General features: G+C 33.3%; 1 pseudogene across 1 annotated transcript in view; it reads right to left on the bottom strand.

Annotated features, from left to right (window-relative positions):
- Positions 1-22,259, bottom strand: part of LOC143222401 (atrial natriuretic peptide receptor 1-like) — a 139,751-nt pseudogene that overhangs the window by 19,091 nt on the left and 98,401 nt on the right. The window contains exon 15 of the transcript XR_013012228.1: positions 4,244-4,412. The product of XR_013012228.1 is annotated as an atrial natriuretic peptide receptor 1-like (transcript). The remainder of the gene's footprint in view (positions 1-4,243; positions 4,413-22,259) is intronic.

Genomic DNA, 22,259 nt, shown 5'->3' with positions numbered 1-22,259 from the left:
GGGGCTCCTCATGTTGTGTGCCACAATTGTGAGGAAATGCTTCGAGACTGGACCAAAGGAAAACGCAATGGTCTGCCTTTTGGTGTTCCAATGATTTGGCGCGAACCCACCAACCACGTAAGTGACTGTTATTTCTGCATGGTAAACACAACGGGTGTTGGGAAGTAAAACCGACATAAGATTACGTATCCGAACATTCCCTCAGCTATTCGGCCTGCTCCGCACTCTGAAGAAGTTCCTGTTCCAGTTTTCAAAGGCTTGCCTTCATTGGACGATAAAGACATTGGACATGATACAAGCGAACAAGACAGTTGTGACAGTGAATTGTCAGAAAAGTGTACACAATCGGAGAACTGTTCTTCAGACACTGAACCTTTCCCCGTCCCCAAGCCTCTTCTCCAGGCTGAACTGAATGATTTAGTGCGGGATTTAGGTCTTTCAAAGAAAGCAGCAGAGCTTTTGGCATCAAGATTACAAGGCAGAAATCTTGTTGATCACTCTGTTAAAGTATCATATTTCAGAAAGCGTGACCAGCTTTTAGTGACCTTCTTTTCAGAAGACAGACAGTTTGTTTACTGCCATGACATCCAAGGGCTTCTCAAAGAACTGGGTGTACCTTACTATAGTCCTGCTGAATGGAGACTCTTTTTTAGACAGTTCAAAACGCAGTCTAAAGTGTGTTCTTTTACATAATGGGAATGTTTATGGAGCAGTACCTGTCGGTCACTCAGTGCATTTGCGGGAAGACTATGATGATATGAGAATGGTCATGGACTTATTAAAATATCATGAGCACAATTGGATCATTTGTGTAGACTTAAAGATGGTCAACTTTCTTCTTGGACAACAGAAAGGTTTCACCAAGTTTCCATGTTTCCTCTGTATGTGGGACAGCCGAGCACGAGACAGACATTGAGCTAGAAGGACTGGCCTATTCGTGACACCCTTGAAGCAGGCATGCCAAATATCATGCAAGACCCAATTGTAAGCAGAGATAAGATCATCTTTCCTCCTCTTCACATCAAATTAGGTTTGATGAAGCAATTTGTCAAGGCACTGGAAACCGAAGGTGAATGTTTCCAACACATCATCACAGCTTTACCAGGGTTATCATTTGAGAAGATCAAAGCAGGCGTGTTTGATGGTTCACAGATTCTAACCCTAATTCGTGATGATCAGTTTGTTGCTAAGATGACCGCTTTAGAAAAGGCAGCATGGTTATCCTTTGTGGCAGTCGTTCAAAACTTCCTTGGAAACAATAAGGCGGAGAACTACAGTGAACTTGTGAACAGAATGCTCCTCGCTTTTCGTGATCTCGGGTGCAACATGAGCATCAAGCTTCATTTTTTGAACAGCCACCTTGATAAGTTCCCTGACAACCTGGGGGCTGTGAGTGACGAACAAGGAGAACGATTCCACCAAGACCTAAAGGTCATGGAAGAACGCTACCAAGGGCACTGGGACGAAAGTATGATGGCTGACTACTACTGGAGCATTAAACGAGATTGTCCAGATGAAGTGTACATACGCAAAAGTTACAAACGCAAATTCCTACCTGAATAAAATACACAAACAAATTGATAAGCTATTCCTATAATTTCCTATAATAACGAAAAATTAAAAAATAAATAAAAATGTCAAATTGCATAAAATCTGTAGCTTGCAGACAAAAACCGACTTCAGATTTGAAATCAACACACTCAAATTGACTATAGAAATGTCTTTTTTTAAATCCAACAAAATGAGTGTTCCCCAGTGTAATCATCCTGTACTTTTGCACGAAATTAAAAAAGAAACAAACAGCGTCATTTTAAACAGTTCTAGCACATAGAAATCTATAGTTGCCACACCTGGTAATTTGTCTGGTATGTCTAAATATCAAATAGAATGAATACTCATGCCATTTTCCATCTGACTCAGGTATGTGACGGTTGAATAAATATGTCATGAAAGCAATTTGCGTCGCTTTCCCAGATAGAGATCTTTCCTGATTAATCTTGCCACGACTTGGAGATGTTTTCTTGAAAGTCTTTTTCTGGGCAGTCCTGGTACTTCAAATTGATCCATATTCCTTTTTTAAATATTCCTTTTTAAAACGATAACTTTGTTGAGATATTACACAACCTACAATCAAATAATGTTAAAATTTAGATCTGAAACATGTTGTTCCACCACTAATTTACAAGAGCGGCGGTTGTCACGCGACTTACTTACTTGTCTTTTAAAAAATTTTTAATATAATTTACTCAACCTTATGTAATGGGACTTGACCATCACTCATATAGCACACCCCCAACCCCAAAGGGTTTGTTTTTTTTGTTTTGAATTTCGCACAAAGCTACTCGAGGGCTATTGATGCTAGCCGTCCCTAATTTAGCAATGTAAGACTAGAGAAAGGGCAGCTAGTCATCACCACCCACCGCCAACTCTTGGGCTACTCTTTTTGCTACATCAACATTATCGGTTCCTTTTACAATCTTAAACACTTCAGTAAAATTCCCTCTAACGTTTCTTTTTTCAAGAGAAAACATTTCAATGATTTTAATCTCTCCTCATATGACAACTCCTCTTCCCCAAATACCACAATAATGACCTTCCTCAGAACCCTTTTCCAACAATTCAATGCCTATTCTAAGATAAGGAGCCCAGGACACAACACAATAATCTAAATGTGGCCTAACCACTGACAAATACAATGAAACTATAACCTCTTTAGACTGGTACTCAATATTTCTACAGATACAACCTAAAGCTCTACTTTTCCTACCACTAGAAACAGTAAACTGCTTGGATGGTGTAACAGACTGATCAACCATCACACCAAGATATCATTTTATTTAATGACACTGTTAAGGTTATGCCCGTACAAAATATACTTACAATTCAGATTATGATAACCCACATGCTTTATCTTACATTTATTATGAAACCGATCTGTCATTTATTTGTCCAACTCACTAAGTAATCTCAAGTCCTTTTGGTAAAGCAGCAGCATCTTCTTTGCATCTAGCAACACCCAAGACTTTGATGTCAGTAAATTTAAGTAATTTATTGACAGTTCTTTCATCTATGTAATAAATGTAAATAAAAAAAGATCAATGGTCCTAAGACTGAGCCCTGAGATACCACACTTGTGACATCAATTCAGTTTCACAGAATTCCATTTCTAATTGTTGTAGGAATAAAAGTATGTTTGTTTGTAATTAAGCACTAAAGTATATAATGGACTAGCTGTGTTCTGCCCTCAAGTTTCGAAACCCGGTTTCCAACATTTTAAACTTGCAGACATACAGCTTTGCCACTAGGGGGATGCATACAGTTGTGCCACTAGGGGGATGCAGGAATAAGAGATTGTGAAAGAAACAAAACGTTTTATCATCTCGTTTATCATACACAACCTGTCATTTACAAGTGATAATAATTTTAATTGATAAAAACAACACAGAAAGAACAGAAAAATATTAATAAATTTATTTTGTGTGTGTTTTTTTTTATTGTAGCAACGCCACATAGTGCTATCTGCTGTGTCTACCGAGGGGAATCGAACCGCTGATTTCATCGTTGTAAATCCGAAGACTTACCGCTGTTTTAGCGAGGAACTTTTAATAAATAAATTTACTCGTGAAATAAATAACTCGTGATATAAAGAAAAATACAACTCATATGGCTGTAAGCAATCTTTACTGGTGAATTGTTTTTACACTGATTTTTTTTAAATATCCACTCTTTTTACATAAGCTTTTCAATTAAAATGTTAAAAAATATTTCTGGTCCAAACTCATAAACTCCGTTTTTTTTTTGTTTTTTGATTGCAAGACCTTTTTGGACACTAGTTGTTTTATCACTATCCCATTTCTGAGTTTTCTGCTAACAAGACTAGCCTCGGAATCTCTTGCACATTAGATAAGTGTTCTACCATCTGAGCTAAAAAACTTAACACACCAGCAGTTACTAGAAATCCTGTTTTAATAAGCCAAACCATTACATCATTTGACTGTGGTTTGTTTTCCTGTTCTATAAAACATAATTAAGACTACATATATATTAGTGTATACATTTCCAGGTATTTTAAGACAAGAAATACCTTCAATCGCTATCTGTTTAATATGTAAATCCTGATAATGCATCTGTAAGTTAGGTTTTTTAAACCTTACTTAACACCCTCTATCGATGATTATTGACAACAAAATAGGGTTAGTTCTCAAATGTGGCTCACTATTTTATAATTATAAATTTTACTTACTTATTTAGTTTCCTGATGACTGACTTTAAGGCTTGAAAGTCAGGTCGTTCTGTAGGGTCTTCTGCCCAACACTTTCTGATCATCTCTTCCACTTCTTTGCTGCACGTTCCTTTTTCCAGATAAGGTCGGAAGAAAGGTTTCTGCCCGTTCTTGACGCTTTCTACAATTTCTAAACAGAAGAACAAGGTCATAAGAACAAAAGATAATATGAATAAAATTATTGTTTTAGGTAACATTTAACATCCATCAAGAAACCATCTACTTTGAACAAAATTGTATATATGCAGTAGAGACAAAATAATGTTCAAAGAAATCTTTCATTTTATGTTAGCCCATAAACCATAACAGTTAAACATCTGCTTACATAGCGGTAGATTCGTGAACATTTATTTTGTTATGTTAATCCATAAACCATAACAGTTAAACATCTGCTTACATAGCGGTAGATTCGTGAACTTTCATTTTGTTTTGTTAGTTCATAAACCATAGCAGTTAAACATCTGTTTACACAGCGGTAGATTCGTGAATAACTAAGTGGTATAAGTTGCGTAAAGTGATTAAATCTCGACCTCTATATTTTAAACTAAATTAACGTTTAATAAGCCATAAATACAATAAACAGTTTTGTAATAGTACATTCATATTTACGGAAATAACTATTTCAAAATGTGATTAAATTCTATAGAGTCGCATACGTTCCATTAAGGTATACTGTGTTCAACTCGTTACGGGTATTATTCATAATGTTGTTGCACTAGTTAGGCCTACAACAATGGAAGCTGGTCTCTTCAGGTAATTTTCCTCATAATAGGGACGCCAAAGAAACCAAGTGATTGGTGATACAACTTCTGCAAGTGTCATGCATATTCAAACGAGTTGATTACAAGTGATTGAATACAGGGGCTATTCACGTTATATTAAAATTATATTAAAAACACACTACATAGTTACCATCTATATATCGTCACTTCTGGTCACGATCTGTCTGAAAACCATGCATCTTGACAATAGCTTTGTACTGCATTTTCAACTACAAATAGATTCGTCAAAAGGGTTTAATGTCCAAAGTACACTACTTCTACTGGAAGGTGTTTTCTAAAATACCTCTAATGCACAAGAACGAAGGTCTCCGACACCTATTTCAACAGTATATGATCAATCGTACATAAATCCGTAGTTGCTGCATCCGGCACTGTACCAATATTTCTTCGTATGAAATAACGTGAATACCTATTTTATTCTCTCTAGTTTCTTTAGACATGCAACTGTTAAAGATAAATATTAGGGAAGTAACTTGTGTAAACGTAATTTGTCTAACTTTTCCATACAGAGAACCTCTTTGATTATGTTACATACTACTGCTTTAGGCACGTCTGTGACATTTGACCTTATGCTCATGGACTCTCGCCTGTTACCAGACAACACACTTTGTTTAACTCAACTGGGGCATGACTTTCCGAAGGTCGCTTTCTGGTTGGTCCTGGTACTTCAAGTTGATCCACATCCTTTTATTTTTCAAAATGGATATTCCTCTCTTAGATCTGAATACATTTTTTATGAACTGAGTGTATTAATACTTTGTATTAAAAAGGGCTGTTAGGAACACTTTCCTAAAAGCGATAGTTTTTTCTCGGTGACATCACTGGACTGCTGTGGTTGAAATGTCACTTATTGATTAGCAAAGCAGTTTTAACATACCGCACTTAATTTACCGTAATCAATCCACGAGGACTTTTTAAAGTAACAGAATATTATATCGAAGCTGGGCCAAAAATATGCCAGTAAATCTTCAAAAGGCCCGGCATGGCTAGATGGGTTAAGGCGTTCGACTCGTAATCTGAGGGTCGCGGGTTCTAATCCCGATCGCACGAAACATGCTCGCCCTTTCAGCTGTAGGTCCGTTACAATGTGAAGGTCAATCACACTATTCGTTGGTAAAAGAGTAGCCAAAGAGTTGGCGGTGGGTGGTTATGACTAATTGCCTTCACTCTAGTCTTACACTGCTAAATTAGGGATGCTAGCGCAGATAGCCCTCGTGTAGCTTTGCGCGAAATTCAAAACCAAAATACAGTTATGTTTCATATATGATAGTCTCCTTTTCAAATACTGCTATAAATAATCTTAATTTAAGAAAACGAAAAACAAGACAGGCAGCCGTATATCAAGCTACAAAGAGAAGTCGATATTATAAAATGTTCTGCAAGCGACCAACGACAAAAGTGTAAGACAAATAATATATATGTTCGTGTAAAAGCAAATATACATCTAGTACCAGGAAGTATTGGCTGACTGAATTGTTTGAAGATTACTTCTAAATGAAGACCAGAAGACAAACGCAGTAAACAAAAAAACGAATGGATTTGTTGATAATGTAGATATTGTGTTTCTGACGAACCTTTAAGGATTGATATTGAAAACCATCAATAAATAAAACATGGCGGTGAGAGAAGAATTTTTTATTACTATAGCTGTAGTTGACCTGAAATTGGAATTTTACTAACTCATTGTGAATACGTAAAAGGAGTGGATTTTTTGTTCTATTTGTAGTTGAACGTAAAGCTACACTATGGACTCAACGCGAATATCGAAACTTGAATTTCAATGTTATAAACTCTATAATTTTCCACTGAGATATTTAGAGGATAAGGGAAATTGTGAGCCCAACGTATTATTAGTATAATTTTTGTTTTTAGAACCCTGAACTATAGTTAAGAACAGACAACAGCAACAAATGGTGAGTTTTTTAAAGAACATGCAATAGCAACATATGCTGAGGTTTTTAAGAACAGACAACAGAAACAAACGACGAGTTTTTAAATAAAAGACAACAATAATAAATGTTGAGTTTTAAGAAGAGACAACAGCAACAAATGGTGAGATTTTAAGAACAGACAATAGCAACAAATGGTGAGGTTTTAAGGAGAAACGACAGTTACTAATGGTGAGTTTTTAAGAACAGACAACAGTAACAACTGGTGAATTTTTTAAGAATAGACAACAGCAACAAAATGTGAGTTTTTAAGAAGAGACAACAGCAACAAATGGTGAGATTTTAAGAACAGACAATAGCAACAAATGGTGAGGTTTTAAGAAGAAACGACAGTTACTAATGGTGAATTTTTAAGAACAGACAACAGTAACAACTGGTGAATTTTTTAAGAATAGACAACAGCAACAAAATGTGAGTTTTTAAGAAGAGACAACAGAATTAAATGGCGAGGTTTTTTAAGATCAGGCAACAACTGCAACAATAAATGTTCTGTTCTTTTTAAAAGAAAGAGCAACAACAAGAACAGCAAATGTTTTCATGTTAACATGGACTTCAAGTTGTAGCAGCTCATTTAACTTTGTAATATGTACTTTCAAGTCTCATAGCTTCTAGAGCTGACTTGGTCGAGTTATAACAGCCCTGCATGTTGGGATGTGAAACTATGTAATTAAACATCGTATAACTAATGACGTGGACCTTCACGTCATATCAGACCTTCTTTCGAAGCATTTAACATAATGCATGGAAAACAGGATTCCATCACGTGCACGTGGATGATGACAGAAGTTCAGTAAGCAAATAAAAACTCAATAGCACTACCAAGTAGTTCCAGTTCATTTTACGGGTAAAATAATACGTTAATACGTTTATAGAGGAAAAATACGGTCAGTATTGTAGAGTAAAAATACTATAACAGTAAACAGTGAGTGAAGGTTTTAACACGGAGTCTTTTTTGTTGTTGTTGTCAGGTTATGATACATTAAGTCCTTATATATGCAAAAGAAATAATAGTTCTGTGTAACAGGAGAATGTTTTACCAATCTTTCCCTCTTATGAAGCTAATTCTTCCGTGCCATTACTGAATGTATATTTCAACACCATGGTAATGCCTCAGTGATCCCTGTTCACAATTGAATCAGCTTGGGTGAGAATAGTTGTTATTCTGTAGAATTCCTATATAGTTGTACCAAGTGTATATCATAAGGGTTCTGCTTGAATGAACATACTGATCGAATTTAGGAACTGAACTAACTGTCATGGTACCCCACGAAGTGTAATAACTATAAAGAAAGAAGCTAGCGCGTGCTAGACGAAATCAGTTTAATACAACTCCTCAAATAAACCTTGATAAAACATTGTTTAACAAATAAAACCTTGACAAAACATTGTTTAACAAATAAACCTTGATAAAACATTGTTTAACAAATAAAACTCGACAAAACATTGTTTAACAAATAAACCTTGATAAAACATTGTTTAACAAATAAAACTCTACAAAACATTGTTTAACAAATAAACCTTGATAAAACATTGTTTAACAAATAAAACTCGACAAAACATTGTTTAACAAATAAACCTTGACAAAACATTGTTTAACAAATAAACCTTGACAAAACATTGTTTAACAAATAAACCTTTATAAAACTTTGTTTAACAAATAAACCTTTGACAAAACATTGTTTAACAAATAAACCTTGATTGTTTAACAAATAAACCTTGACAAAACATTGTTTAAAACATTGTTTAACAAATAAACCTTGACAAAACATTGTTTAACAAATAAACCTTGACAAAACATTGTTTAACAAATAAACCTTGATAAAACATTGTTTAACAAATAAACCTTGACAAAACATTGTTTAACAAATAAACCTTGACAAAACATTGTTTAACAAATAAAACTCGACAAAACATTGTTTAACAAATAAACCTTGATAAAACATTGTTTAACAAATAAACCTTGACAAAACATTGTTTAACAAATAAACCTTGACAAAACATTGTTTAACAAATAAACCTTGATAAAACATTGTTTAACAAATAAAACTCGACAAAACATTGTTTAACAAATAAACCTTGACAAAACATTGTTTAACAAATAAACCTTGATAAAACATTGTTTAACAAATAAACCTCGAAAAACATTGTTTAACAAATACACCTTGATAAAACATTGTTTAACAAATAAAACTCGACAAAACATTGTTTAACAAATAAACCTTGACAAAACATTGTTTAACAAATAAACCTTGATAAAACATTGTTTAACAAATAAAACTCAAAACATTGTTTAACAAATAAACATTGTTTAACAAATAAACCTTGACAAAACATTGTTTAACAAATAAACCTTGACAAAACATTGTTTAACAAATAAACCTTGACAAAACATTGTTTAACAAATAAACCTTGACAAAACATTGTTTAACAAATAAACCTTGACAAAACATTGTTTAACAAATAAACCTTGACAAAACATTGTTTAACAAATAAACCTTGACAAAACATTGTTTAACAAATAAACCTTGATAAAACATTGTTTAACAAATAAACCTTGACAAAACATTGTTTAACAAATAAACCTTGACAAAACATTGTTTAACAAATAAAACTTGACAAAACATTGTTTAACAAATAAACCTTGACAAAACATTGTTTAACAAATAAAACTCGACAAAACATTGTTTAACAAATAAACCTTGATAAAACATTGTTTAACAAATAAAACTCGACAAAACATTGCTTAACAAATAAACCTTGATAAAACATTGTTTAACAAATAAAACTCGACAAAACATTGTTTAACACTATATATTGAGGTTTGTTGTCATGCCACGGCTTAAAAAGCGTAGAGAATTGTCAGTAGAGCAGAGGTTTCACATAAAAGCTTCATGTGGTGCTGGTTGGATTCTCCGACCAATTGTTGCAGACCTGAAATGCTCCTCAAACGCTGTCAAGAACACCCTAGATGGTGAGACCGAAACGGGTAAATTTAACATTAGGAAAGGAAGAGACATAACAGCTAAACCCAATGATAGTAATGTTAAGTATCTTTGTTTATGTAGCCTTCAGGACAGAAGGAAGACATCCACTGATCTGAAGCATGAGATGAACAACCATGTACCAGATGACAGAAAAGTATCCAGATCGACAGCAACAAGAAGACTTAACAAGTATGAAATATTTGGTCGTGTAACAGTTAAAAAAACTTTACTTTGATCTAAAGATATTGTAAAGAGACTGTTGATAATTGGAAGAGAGTGTTATAAACGGAAGAGCCTAAATTTGAAATACTTGGTTCAAAGCGTAGGTTATACTTTCGGCAGAAGGAAAATGATAGATACTTACATCGATGTATATCACCTACCATGAAGTAGTTTTCTGCTGAGGCAAGAGGAGACATTTGTAAAATAGATGGAATAACAGACCACACTAAGTATCATCAGGTACTGATCGGTCATAGTATATTCAGTGATGTATGTAATATTGATAAAAGATTCTACTACCAAGAATATAATGACCCCAAACATTCATCTATACCATGCAGAAATTACTTAACTAAGAAAGAGGATGCTGGAGTCATTAAAATGATGCAATGATCCCCGACAGAGCCTCAATCTCAACCCAAGTTAGAAGATGTGAGATTTGATAAATCAAGAACTCGAAAAATCAATATTTACTTCCAAAAATACTTTATAAGAGAGTATTAGAGATATCTGGTGTAAAATATCAAAGACCAATTTTTGATTAAATCTTTCATAATAATGCTCGAAAGACCGCCTGCAGTTATTGAAGCAAATGGGGAACACAAATTATTAACTGTTAACTGAATTCAACCACTTCCACTGAGGTTCTGTTGCACTATACACGAGACTTTTGATGTTTCACCTGTGATTTATCGTTGAAAGTAGCCTGAAATCTAATTTTCAACTTTGTTCTAACACTTTTGCACATTACTATATATACGTATAGGTTAAGAATGTTAGACGGTGTGTCCCAACCACCGCAATGTGGGTCCTACTTCCGCATTCACAGTCACCTCCAAAACTAGGGTACATTACAGTTTGTACCTTGGGATCTCTTCAATTAATGCAGAGTTTTTGTTTAATTTATTTTTGTTTTGGCTTGTTTTTAAAAGTTATAAAAACTAATATTGGATTTGCTGTTTGTAACGCAGACCTTCCTCGTGATTTATTTTACTTAACTTTATTAAAATGTATTAATTTTTCAGTAATATATATATATTAGTGGTTGAGCTTGAACTTAGCTGTTAAAAGTTTTAGACAAAACTTGTGTCTAAAAGGTGTGGAATACTTTATAAATTTCATTTTGTTTGAAATTAAGGAAAGTTTTCCATAATCTATGGTGAAATTACAGAACTGTAAACGTTCATATTTTACAGTTCCTAAAATTAGTTCGCTCTACAGCAGACTGTTGGGCCTGGCATGGCCTAGCGCGTTAAGGCGTGCGCTTCGTAATCTGAGGGTCGCGGGTTCGCGCCCGAGTCGCGCCAAACATGCACGCCCTCCCAGCCGTGGGGGCGTTATAAATGTGACGGTCAATCCCACTATTCTAAAGACTATAACTGGTAAACAATCAAGATGCGCACCGAACACCATTATACAAATATACAAGGCTTACATCCGTCCACTAATAGAGTACGGATGTCAAGTAACATACAACATGTCAAACAACACACTCCAAAAAATCCAAGTGCAACAAAACAAAATATTAAAATCCGCATTCAGTTTACCATCTTTTACACCAACAAATTATCTACACCAAATTAGTAATTTACCAACTATAAGAGATAGAATAACAGAACTTTCTATGAAATATTATCGAAAAGCAGAAAACAGAAACAAACTAACGGCATCACTACACAAATTATCAAGTGCACCAACAAAATACATATCACCATACAACATATTTCAAGAATCACAATCCACTCAACAAAGAGTCTAAATACATAAAAACTATGTTATTAACATGAATTCCTTTTTTTTTCAGGTACAGGGCACACGACAGGCAAAACTTTCGGCGCCTGTCGTGTGAAAGTGGGTTTTCTCGGGGTACTCCCGTTTCCCCCCACATCAAAATCTTCAGGCATTGGATTTCTAGATCCCAGCCCAGGCAACCTTTTTGCCAGACCCAGAATCGGGCCGTTTGATTTGATCTGAACTTGAATGAATTACATTCATGTTCACATCTACCCAACTTTTTCTTTTCGAGACAGGTCCCGACCTTTCCTTCTTTCCACTGCTACCTTTGCCTCCACCCAAAAGACCATTTAGTGAGACGTTCCCCACCCAAAAAGTCAAGAATAACAACGATAATTAATTTATTAAAATAATAATAAAAAAAAACCCACCACTTAATCCTAATAACAATCCACGAAAGGGGACGAAGAGGAACTACAAAGTTCCTGAACACCCCAGTTGGAGAGAGAACTCTTCTGATTTCTCTCTCTCTAAACTGAACCCCTGCCACGTTAGTTTAGTTTAGTTTAGTCCACTATTCGTTGGTAAAAGAGTAGCCCAAGAGTTGGCCTTCCCTTTAGTCTTACACTGCTAAATTAGGGACGGCTAGCACAGATAGCCCTCGAGTAGCTTTGTGCGAAATTCCAAACAAACAAAACAAGCAAACTGTTGCGCTATACAGTGGAGGCAACATTTAAAAAAATATCTTTAGAAGTTTTCCAAACTCCATCAGCCATTGATCAGTTTGAGAAGATCCGAAGTCATAAAATATGAGTATGTTATAACATGAATTTTAATTTGTGCTTTTATCTTTCAGAGGAAATAACACATAGACTCGAACAAGTGATTGAATATTTTGGATTGATGGAGACACACATGTAGACCACAACGCGTGGCCCTTGATGGAGCCACGCTTCATTTATATTCAGAAAAAAATATATAAAAGTGGCTTTTTCTTACAGTATGTTGTGTGAACAGATTAGTCAAACAGTACTGGGTTTTACCCCTATTCTATTCATGTTTCTATAATGATAAAAAAAATTTACATCGGAAAGTCTTTTATTATTATGTTGTTTTGATTTAAGCACAAAGCTACACAATGGGCTATATGTGCTCTGCCCACCATAGGTATCGAAACCTGATTTTTAGCGTTGTAATGACTATACTATAAAAACAGATTCATTTTGAGATTATCTGAACTTAAAGATTAATACATTTCAATCAAGTTGAAACATGATGGCCAAGGCTCTTAACCTGTGTCGTAACGAGCCACTGTTGATTGGATATTCAAGTTATTACCACATATCAGGAATACCCCTCTGTATATACGTGTGTTATTAAAGGTACGAACAGCCTAGAATTCTAACAAGTGATGCTAGCCTGCAAAATCGTGGTAGTGGACAAAGAAAATTCACTGAGAACTAATTCGTCTGTCTAACATGCAGTAATTCTGGGAAAAACCTGAAGGATATTGGAATTACTTTGATCAAAACAACGAATAAAGGTCATAAAGTAAATTTTAATTAAAATATTCAGGTTGTAATTTCCCTTCTCCATAATAAATCAAATTGCGAATGAATCTGATTCCGTGGCATTCAAAATAAACAGTTTTATGGTGAACTACGTTGATTTCATTGTCGTTGGTAGACAATTTATTTGGACAGTTTTGTATTGCAGGTCTTTGTTAATGAGTGGAAATAACTGAGAATGGTGAACACGAGTTGCGGGATATTCTAGTTATGTGTACAACAAAAATTAATTTTTTAGGATCTAGTTTAACCTGTTGACTACCAAGTATTTCAGCTGTTACAACACAACTCTAATCCTCCTTGATTTTGTAACTTTTTCGTGACGCCATTTTGGATCGAAAGTGAAACAATTTGCAAGTAGGTCAAATGCATGTATGGTGCTGATATCTAGCGTTGAAGTTAGGTATTATTGAGAACTAAATAACTCGTCCGTGGCACTGTGTTACCGATCGGCTTGGACGAGTAATCTCGTCTACGACATTGAACAGTTTAATCAAAGATCACTATAACAGGAAATATCTGTGACGAAATTCAAACACGTTTCTATAATAGTAAACACTGTATGTTTTTATGTTCCCCAGTGGAAAAACAAAAGAAACGCGTTCGATACTTTTCTCCAATCAATCACTTTTAAATTGATTTCCAAAGTGACTTTTCGGTAAAATTTGTATAAAGATGATCTTGAAAACACCAATAGACATAAATGTATAAACCGTTCCATTTTTATTTACACTGTTACGTTTTGACTTCTCGGAGAGAGGATGGGCGTGGCCTATCGCCTTGTTTGCCCAGTCCTATTACCACAGAAATGCGTTCCGTACTTTAAGGTCACTAATGCCAGTCAGACTTAATATTCCGTCAGAGGATTAGCAAATGTAGACAGTAACAGTTCGTATTTAGTGTCAATGTGAATGCTAACCGTCTGTTAACCAAATGAGTGTCGCTTCCAATATCACATAAGATAACTTCTGACGTATATAAAAGTAAAATCTACTAAGACTGCATTATGATGTTTTGATATATCAACCATTTCAATATATTGAATTATCTATCGCAATTTACCACTGAGAATAAAAGAAAACTTTCCAAAGAAGATGATACTCTCACGAAAATATGGAAGGGATATGTTACCTACAGAGATATTTTATGAATGCTTTCTTGTTGTTTGTTTGTTTTTTTATTTCGCGCAAAGCTACAAGAGAGCTATCTGCGCTAGCCGTCCCTACTTTAGCAGTGTAAGACTAGAGGGAAGGCAGCTAGTCATCACCACCCACCGCCAACTCTTGGGCTACTCTTTTACCAACGAATAGTGAGATTGACCGTCACATTATAACGCCCCCATGTCTGAAAGGGCGAGCATGTTTGGCGCGAAGGGGATGCGAATCCGCGACCCTCAGATTAAGAGTCGCACGCCTTAACACACTTCGCCATGCCGGACCTTTATTAATAATATTAACACAGTCTCTGAAGTTTATCTGGATCTTAACCAAAATTTGTTTCTTACTCACTGATATCAAGTGAAAATCGGATGAAAATCTCGCTCACAGTTGTTCCCTTAAAAGGTTTAAAGAGATTGGTCCAGTTAAAATTGTTCCTTTAAAAGGTTTAAAGAGATTGGCTCAGTCATCATTGTTGCTTTAAAAGGTTTAAAGAGATTGGTTCAGTCATCGTTGTTGCTTTAAAAGATTTAAAGAGATTTGCTCAGTCATCATTGTTGCTTTAAAAAGGTTTAAAGAGATTTGCTCAGTCATCATTGTTGCTTTAAAATGGTTTAAAGAGATTTGCTCAGTCATCATTGTTGCTTTAAAAAGGTTTAAAGAGATCGGTTCAGTCACAATTGTTCCTACATAAGAGCAATCTCTTTGTAAAAATTCGTTTTTACAAATTTTTTAAAATCACATTTCTCTTTATTTGTAAGAGGAATACTCATATACTTTTAAATATGTTCAGACATCCTTATATTGTACGACAGTTCCACAAATGAGACAAACGAAACGTTTTTGAAAGTTACACATTTTAATACTTGATTCATTCGAGCAACGCGCTATTTTAATTTCTCATTTCCTTTATTCCTGAAATAAAATCTAATACTAGTGTTTCCCATTTCCTTTATTCCTGAAACAAAATCTAATACTAGTGTTTCCAATTTCCTTTATTCCTGAAACAATATATAATACTAGTGTTTCCCATTTCCTTTATTCTGGAAACAAAATCTAATACTAGTGTTTCACATTTCCTCTATTCCTGAAACAATACATAATACTAGAGTTTCCCATTTCCTCTATTCCTGAAACAAAATCTAATACTGGTGTTTCCCATTTCCTTTATTTCTAAAAAAAAATCTAATAATAGTGTTTCCCATTTCCTTTATTCCTGAAACAATATATAATACTAGTGTTTCCCATTTCCTTTATTCCAAAAACAAAATCTGATACTAGTGTTTCCCATTTCCTTTATTCCGGAAACAATATATAATACTAGTGCTTCCCATCTCCTTTATTCCTGAAACAATACATAATACTAGAGTTTCCCATTTCCTCTATTCCTGAAACAATACATAATACTAGAGTTTCCCATTTCCTCTATTCCTGAAACAAAATCTAATAATAGTGTTTCCCATTTCCTTTATTCCTGAAACAATATATAATACTAGTGTTTCCCATTTCCTTTATTCCGGAAACAAAATCTGATACTAGTGTTTCCCATTTCCTTTATTCCGGAAACAAAATTTAATACTAGAGTTTCTCATTTCCTTTATTCCTGAAACAATATACAATACTAGTGTTTCCCATTTCCTTTATTCCTGAAACAATATATAATACTAGTGTTTCCATTTTCTTTATTCCTGAAACAATATATAATACTAGAGTTTCCTATTTCCTTTATTTCTGTAACAATATATAATACTAGTGTTTCAATTTCCTCTATTCCTGAAACAATATCTAATACTAGTGTTTTCCATTTCCTTTATTTTTAAAACAAAATCTAATAATAGTGTTTCCCATTTCCTTTATTCCTGAAACAATATATAATACTAGTGTTTCCCATTTCCTTTATTCCGGAAACAAAATTTAATACTAGAGTTTCTCATTTCCTTTATTCCTGAAACAATATATAATACTAGTGTTTCCCATTTCCTCTATTCCTGAAACAAAATCTAATACTAGTGTTTCCCATTTCCTCTATTCCCGAAACAAAATCTAATACCAGTGTTTCACATTTCCTTTATTTCTAAAACAAAATCTAATAATAGTGTTTCCCATTTCCTTTATTCCAGAAACAAAATCTAATACTAGTGTTTCCCATTTCCTTTATTCCTGAAACAATATATAATACTAGTGTTTCCCATTTCCTTTATTCCTGAAACAATATATAATACTAGTGTTTCCATTTCCTTTATTCCGGAAACAAAATCTAATACTAGTGTTTCCCATTTCCTATATTCGGGAAACAAAATTTAATACTAGAGTTTCCTATTTCCTCTATTCCTGAAACAAAATCTAATACTAGTGTTTCCCATTTCCTCTATTCCTGAAACAAAATCTAATACTGGTGTTTCCCATTTCCTCTATTCCTGAAACAATATATAATACTAGTGTTTCCTATTTCCTCTATTCCTGAAACAAAATCTAATACTAGTGTTTCCCATTTCCTCTGTTCCTGAAACAATATATAATACCAGTGTTTCCCATTTCTTCTATTCCTGAAACAAAATCTAATACTAGTGCTTCCCATTTCATTTATTCATGAAACAATATATAATACTAATATTTCCATTTCCTTTATTCCTGAAACAATATATAATACTAGTGTTTCCCATTTCCTTTATTCCTGAAACAATGTATAACACTAGTGTTTCCCATTTCCTCTATTCCTGAAACAAAATCTGATACTAGTGTTTCCTATTTCCTCTATTCCTGAAACAAAATCTAATACTAGTGTTTCCCATTTCCTCTGTTCCTGAAACAATATATAATACTAGTGTTTCCCATTTCCTCTGTTCCTGAAACAATATATAATACTAGTGTTTCCTATTTCCTCTATTCCTGAAACAAAATCTAATACTGGTGTTTCCCATTTCCTCTATTCCTGAAACAATATATAATACTAATGTTTCCTATTTCCTCTATTCCTGAAACAAAATCTAATACTAGTGTTTCCCATTTCCTCTATTCCTGAAACAAAATATAATACTAGTGTTTCCCATTTCCTTTATTCCTGAAACAATGTATAACACTAGTGTTTCCCATTTCCTCTATTCCTGAAACAAAATCTGATACTAGTGTTTCCTATTTCCTCTATTCCTGAAACAAAATCTAATACTAGTGTTTCCCATTTCCTCTGTTCCTGAAACAATATATAATACTAGTGTTTCCCATTTCCTCTGTTCCTGAAACAATATATAATACTAGTGTTTCCTATTTCCTCTATTCCTGAAACAAAATCTAATACTGGTGTTTCCCATTTCCTCTATTCCTGAAACAATATATAATACTAGTGTTTCCTATTTCCTCTATTCCTGAAACAAAATCTAATACTAGTGTTTCCCATTTCCTCTATTCCTGAAACAAAATATAATACTAGTGTTTCCTATTTCCTCTATTCCTGAAACAATATATAATACTAGTGTTTCCTATTTCCTCTATTCCTGAAACAAAATCTAATACTAGTGTTTCCCATTTCCTCTATCCCTAAAACAAAATGTAATACAAGTGTTTCCCATTTCCTCTATTCCCGAAACAAAATCTAATACCAGTGTTTCACATTTCCTTTATTTCTAAAACAAAATCTAATAATAGTGTTTCCCATTTCCTTTATTCCAGAAACAAAATCTAATACTAGTGTTTCCCATTTCCTTTATTCCTGAAACAATATATAATACTAGTGTTTCCCATTTCCTTTATTCCTGAAACAATATATAATACTAGTGTTTCCATTTCCTTTATTCCTGAAACAATATATAATACTAGTGTTTCCTATTTCCTTTATTCCTGTAACAATACATAATACTAGTGTTTCCATTTCCTCTATTCCTGAAACAAAATCTAATACTAGTGTTTCCCATTTCCTTTATTTCTAAAACAAAATCTAATAATAGTGTTTCCCATTTCCTTTATTCCTGAAACAATATATAATACTAGTGTTTCCCATTTCCTTTATTCCTGAAACAATATATAATACTAGTGTTTCCCATTTCCTTTATTCCTGAAACAATATATAATACTAGTGTTTCCATTTCCTTTATTCCTGAAACAATATATAATACTAGTGTTTCCTATTTCCTTTATTCCTGTAACAATACATAATACTAGTGTTTCCATTTCCTCTATTCCTGAAACAAAATCTAATACTAGTGTTTCCCATTTCCTTTATTTCTAAAACAAAATCTAATAATAGTGTTTCCCATTTCCTTTATTCCTGAAACAATATATAATACTAGTGTTTCCCATTTCCTTTATTCCTGAAACAATATATAATACTAGTGTTTCCCATTTCCTTTATTCCTGAAACAATATATAATACTAGTGTTTCCCATTTCCTTTATTCCGGAAACAAAATCTAATACTAGTGTTTCCCATTTCCTATATTCGGGAAACAAAATTTAATACTAGAGTTTCCCATTTCCTCTATTCCCGAAACAAAATCTAATACCAGTGTTTCACATTTCCTTTATTTCTAAAACAAAATATAATAATAGTGTTTCCCATTTCCTTTATTCCGGAAACAAAATCTAATACTAGTGTTTCCCATTTCCTTTATTCCTGAAACAATATATAATACTAGTGTTTCCCATTTCCTTTATTCCTGAAACAATATATAATACTAGTGTTTCCCATTTCCTCTATTCCTGAAACAAAATCTAATACTAGTGTTTTCCATTTCCTTTATTTCTAAAACAAAATCTAATAATAGTGTTTCCCATTTCCTCTATTTCTGAAACAAAATCTAATACTAGTGTTTCCCATTTCCTTTATTCCTGAAACAATATATAATACTAGTGTTTCCCATTTCCTTTATTTTTGAAACAATATATAATACTAGAGTTTCCCATTTCCTCTATTTCTGAAACAAAATCTAATACCAGTGTTTCCCATTTCCTTTATTTCTAAAACAAAATCTAATAATAGTGTTTCCCATTTCCGCTATTCCGGAAACAATGTATAATACTAGTGTTTCCCATTTCCGCTATTCCTGAAACAAAATCTAATACTAGTGTTTCCAATTTCCTTTATTCCTGAAACAATATGTAATACTGGTGTTTCCCATTTCCTCTATTCCTGAAACAATATATAATACTAGTGTTTCCTATTTCCTCTATTCCTGAAACAAAATCTAATACTAGTGTTTCCCATTTCCTTTATTCCTGAAACAATATATAATACTGGTGTTTCCCATTTCCTCTATTCCTGAAACAATATATAACACTAGTGTTTCCTATTTCCTCTATTCCTGAAACAAAATCTAATACTAGTGTTTCCCATTTCCTCTATTCCTGAAACAAAATCTAATACTGGTGTTTCCCATTTCCTCTATTCCTGAAACAATATATAATACTAGTGTTTCCTATTTCCTCTATTCCTGAAACAAAATCTAATACTAGTGTTTCCCATTTCCTCTGTTCCTGAAACAATATATAATACCAGTGTTTCCCATTTCTTCTATTCCTGAAACAAAATCTAATACTAGTGCTTCCCATTTCCTTTATTCATGAAACAATATATAATACTAATATTTCCATTTCCTTTATTCCTGAAACAATATATAATACTAGTGTTTCCCATTTCCTTTATTCCTGAAACAATGTATAACACTAGTGTTTCCCATTTCCTCTATTCCTGAAACAAAATCTGATACTAGTGTTTCCTATTTCCTCTATTCCTGAAACAAAATCTAATACTAGTGTTTCCCATTTCCTCTGTTCCTGAAACAATATATAATACTAGTGTTTCCCATTTCCTCTGTTCCTGAAACAATATATAATACTAGTGTTTCCTATTTCCTCTATTCCTGAAACAAAATCTAATACTGGTGTTTCCCATTTCCTCTATTCCTGAAACAATATATAATACTAATGTTTCCTATTTCCTCTATTCCTGAAACAAAATCTAATACTAGTGTTTCCCATTTCCTCTATTCCTGAAACAAAATCTAATACTAGTGTTTCCCATTTCCTCTATTCCTGAAACAATATATAATACTAGTGTTTCCCATTTCCTCTATTCCTGAAACAAAATCTAATACTAGTGTTTCCCATTTCCTCTGTTCCTGAAACAATATATAATACTAGTGTTTCCCATTTCTTCTATTCCTGAAACAAAATCTAATACTAGTGTTTCCCATTTCCTTTATTCATGAAACAATATATAATACTAATATTTCCATTTCCTTTATTCCTGAAACAATATATAATACTAGTGTTTCCCATTTCCTTTATTCCTGAAACAATGTATAACACTAGTGTTTCCCATTTCCTCTATTCCTGAAACAAAATCTGATACTAGTGTTTCCTATTTCCTCTATTCCTGAAACAAAATCTAATACTAGTGTTTCCCATTTCCTCTGTTCCTGAAACAATATATAATACTAGTGTTTCCCATTTCCTCTGTTCCTGAAACAATATATAATACTAGTGTTTCCTATTTCCTCTATTCCTGAAACAAAATCTAATACTAGTGTTTCCCATTTCCTCTATTCCTGAAACAATATATAATACTAATGTTTCCTATTTCCTCTATTCCTGAAACAAAATCTAATACTAGTGTTTCCCATTTCCTCTATTCCTGAAACAAAATATAATACTAGTGTTTCCCATTTCCTTTATTCCTGAAACAATGTATAACACTAGTGTTTCCCATTTCCTCTATTCCTGAAACAAAATCTGATACTAGTGTTTCCTATTTCCTCTATTCCTGAAACAAAATCTAATACTAGTGTTTCCCATTTCCTCTGTTCCTGAAACAATATATAATACTAGTGTTTCCCATTTCCTCTGTTCCTGAAACAATATATAATACTAGTGTTTCCTATTTCCTCTATTCCTGAAACAAAATCTAATACTGGTGTTTCCCATTTCCTCTATTCCTGAAACAATATATAATACTAGTGTTTCCTATTTCCTCTATTCCTGAAACAAAATCTAATACTAGTGTTTCCCATTTCCTCTATTCCTGAAACAAAATATAATACTAGTGTTTCCTATTTCCTCTATTCCTGAAACAATATATAATACTAGTGTTTCCTATTTCCTCTATTCCTGAAACAAAATCTAATACTAGTGTTTCCCATTTCCTCTATCCCTAAAACAAAATGTAATACAAGTGTTTCCTATTTCCTCTATTCCTGAAACAATATATAATACTAGTGTTTCCTATTTCCTCTATTCCTGAAACAAAATCTAATACTAGTGTTTCCCATTTCCTCTATCCCTAAAACAAAATCTAATACTAGTGTTTCCCATTTCCTCTATCCCTAAAACAAAATCTAATACTAGTGTTTCCCATTTCCTCTATCCCTAAAACAAAATGTAATACAAGTGTTTCCTATTTCCTCTATTCCTGAAACAATATATAATACTAGTGTTTCCTATTTCCTCTATTCCTGAAACAAAATCTAATACTAGTGTTTCCCATTTCCTCTATCCCTAAAATAAAATGTAATACTAGTGTTTCCTATTTCCTCTATTCCTGAAACAAAATCTAATACTAGTGTTTCCCATTTCCTCTATTTCTGAAACAAAA

This window comes from Tachypleus tridentatus, chromosome 8, assembly GCF_004210375.1.
Source record: "Tachypleus tridentatus isolate NWPU-2018 chromosome 8, ASM421037v1, whole genome shotgun sequence".
In the NCBI taxonomy this organism is placed as follows: Eukaryota; Metazoa; Arthropoda; class Merostomata; order Xiphosura; family Limulidae; genus Tachypleus; species Tachypleus tridentatus.
Note: the sequence above shows the minus strand (reverse complement) of the source record. Positions and strands in the feature narration are given on the sequence as shown.